The sequence below is a fragment of the Pyxicephalus adspersus genome, chromosome 9, assembly GCF_032062135.1.
Source record: "Pyxicephalus adspersus chromosome 9, UCB_Pads_2.0, whole genome shotgun sequence".
In the NCBI taxonomy this organism is placed as follows: Eukaryota; Metazoa; Chordata; class Amphibia; order Anura; family Pyxicephalidae; genus Pyxicephalus; species Pyxicephalus adspersus.
In genome coordinates this window covers 31,645,255-31,648,214 of record NC_092866.1, presented here as the reverse complement: position 1 = coordinate 31,648,214, position 2,960 = coordinate 31,645,255, and positions in this window count along the sequence as shown.

Below are 2,960 nucleotides of genomic sequence, written 5' to 3'. Positions count from 1 at the left end.
TTCACTCACTACGCCCCCAGATGCACTGAACGCTCTTTCAGATAACACACTTGCGGCTGGGCAGGCAAGGATCTGAATGGCATGTTCTGCCAGCTCCGGCCACTGTTTAAGCTTGGATACCTAGTAGTAGTGGATACCAGTGGGTCCTGGCTTTGCAGGTTGCAGATGTCCCATGCAGAGCTCAGGTATTCCTGCACCATGACTGAGTACCGCTGCTGAGTGTCATTGGCAATTGCTGCACGACTGGCAGCTTGCTTCTGCTGAAAAAAGCCTGCATAGTTTGGCTTAGACGACCTCTACTGCTGCTGCCACCCATGATGCTTAAAGCAGTTGTTTGGCTCCCATGGCTGGTGGACCTGCCATAGGGATCCCTGCTGCTGCTGCTGCAGGCAGCCGGAAAGGCTGAGCACAAGTCCCTTACAAGCACTTCTTGGTATTGCTGCATTTTAGGTCCCCTGTATTGGGGCAAGATCGTTGCTGTATCTCAGGCTTGTAATGTGGATCCAGTAAGGTAGCAATCCAATAGTCGTCAGTCTTTGTTTTTATGTGTTGTATGCATGGACCTTTGGCTATGCATTCCTGCATTAAGGCTGTCATGTGGCTCAAACTACCCACAGCTGAGGTAATTCTGGACCCACACTCCTGTGGGTCAAACAGCAGCACAGTGTCGTCCTCCTCCTTCTTCCTGGTTTTGCCAGGAACATGCCGCCTTATATTTGGGTGGATGGGTGCCATGTTCACTTAATATCCTCCTCTGCCCCTTCCTCCCCTTCTCCTATGCCTGCAATGTCCTCCTCATCCTCTTCCACCTCCTCCTCTTCCTGGATTTGTGGTGCACTATGTAGTAGGCAGGCATGTCCGAGATGATGTTTGAAACGTCATCTCTTGATGCAGCGTCCGCTCTGTGTTAAGTCCGAGATCCACCATCATCTGTTCCAGCAGGCAAATGATAGGGATGGTGTCACTGACACAGGCCTGATCTCTGCTGATCATCCTAGTGGCCAGTGCACAAGTCCTCAATTTGCAGCCACTCTGCAGGGCTGAAGAAAGGTAGTGTTGGTATACATCTGAAGCGAACCGACTCTGCCACATAATCCACCACCACTTTCTGTTGTTCAGCCAGCTGCTGCAGCATGTAAAAGGTGGAATTCCAATGTGTGGCCACATCACAAATTAACCAGTGCACTGGCAGGTTGAGATTTCGCTGTAAATCCACCAATCTGCCACTGGCGGTGTACGAACGGCGGAAATGCTGACAACTTTCTGGCCTTCAGCAACAGCAGCTGGAGACCTGGGTAATTCCTAAGGAAGCGCTGTACTATCAGGCTCATGACGTGAGCCAGGCAAAGTACGTGTGTGAGTTTCCCACAATGCAGGGCTGCCAGCAGATTGGCCTCGTTGTCAAACACGACCATGCCTGGCTGAAGTCTGTTGGGAGTTAACCATATGTCCTCCTGCTCCCACAAGGAACTTAGAATGGCTGCGCCCGTGTGGCTGACGGAACCCAGGCTTCGCAAACTCAGGACTGCGTGGCAACGTCTAAATTGTGCACCGATATAGCAAACTGCAGACTCCACGGCAAAGTGTCCCTGAAGGAAGAGGTTGAGGCACAAGAGTCAAAGGAGGAGGTGGAAGTGGAGGTTGAGGAGGAAATTGCATGGCGATGTGCTCTAGGCGGAGGTAGGTATGCAGGCCTTGCTGCAGCTGCATCTTCCCCTGCTGCCACAAAAGTTACCCAGTGAGCTGTAAAAGAAATATATCTTCCCACTCCATGCTTGTTCTACCAAATGTTGGTTGTCAGGTGCATCTTGCCAGAAACTGAGTGCTGCAGGGCCATGGACACATTTTTCTGCAAAATACTGTTGCTTAGTCATAACGTACTGTGGGTTCGCACAGAGGAATGCGTAACGGAACGCATTGGTGTCCACCAGCCGGTAAGGGAGGAGCTCTAACGCAATCAGCTGTGCAATTGCCGCATTGATTAGCTTTGTTTTGGAGTCATTTGGGCCATATTTCCTCTTGCGCTTCAGCATCTGGGGGATGGAAGGTTGGATGCTGCTAATGCTAACCACAGAAAGATTGGACAATGGGGTAAAAGTTGTGGGGGATGGCAATGATGCCTGGTCTTGACTGCTAGCAATGCGACAAACAGCAGCCGATCTGCGTTGGAGCTCCTGATCACCGCTGGTGGAGCCTGAAAAAGGTAATGCTTGGCTACATGCCCCACTCAAATTGCTGGTAGCAGCACAGGTAACTTTGGTGGCAGAAGGAGGAAAGGCAGCAGAGGAAAATCGAGCAGTTTGAGCTTGCTTCTTGGGCGTAGGTGGTTGCACAGAGCTCTGTGCTTTGACCAGGTGTTCCCGCCAGGTTACCGGGTGGTGGCTTTTTAAATGAGTGCTCATGCAACTTGTTCCAAGTTTGTTTGGGTTTTTGCCTCATTTCAAGTTTTGAGCACACGGTTTGCAGATGACAATAGTGTTGTCATCACTATGGACATTAAAAATGCCCATACTGGCGAACATCTAACTGGGCCGAAAGGTGCTCTGGAGCTGGTGCTCGTGGTGGCGGTCCATGGTTGTTAAGGCATAGCTGTGGTGACAGATTCCGACGATTTACGACTATGGCTTGAAGAGACAGTTTCCCTATATGTGCAGAAAGGAAGCAGCAGCTTTTTGGAGCTAGTTTGAATTGGCTCGTCTGGCTCAGAGTGTTCTGGTGAAAAGTAAGTGGGGGAAGATGACTGAAACAACTGAGAATCTTGAAGGAATGCTTGTAGCTCCGCCTCTCCAACCCCTCGTGGGACTGCTTTACATACTGCTGTACACGTGACTTTACAGCCGCTGATGAAAAACTAGGAGGAACAGATGTATCATGGACTGTTTGGGACACCTGTAAGGCCTGTGTCTGGGACTGGGATGAAAAGGGGGTACAATCACTTGACCCAGGCTGGGTCATGTACT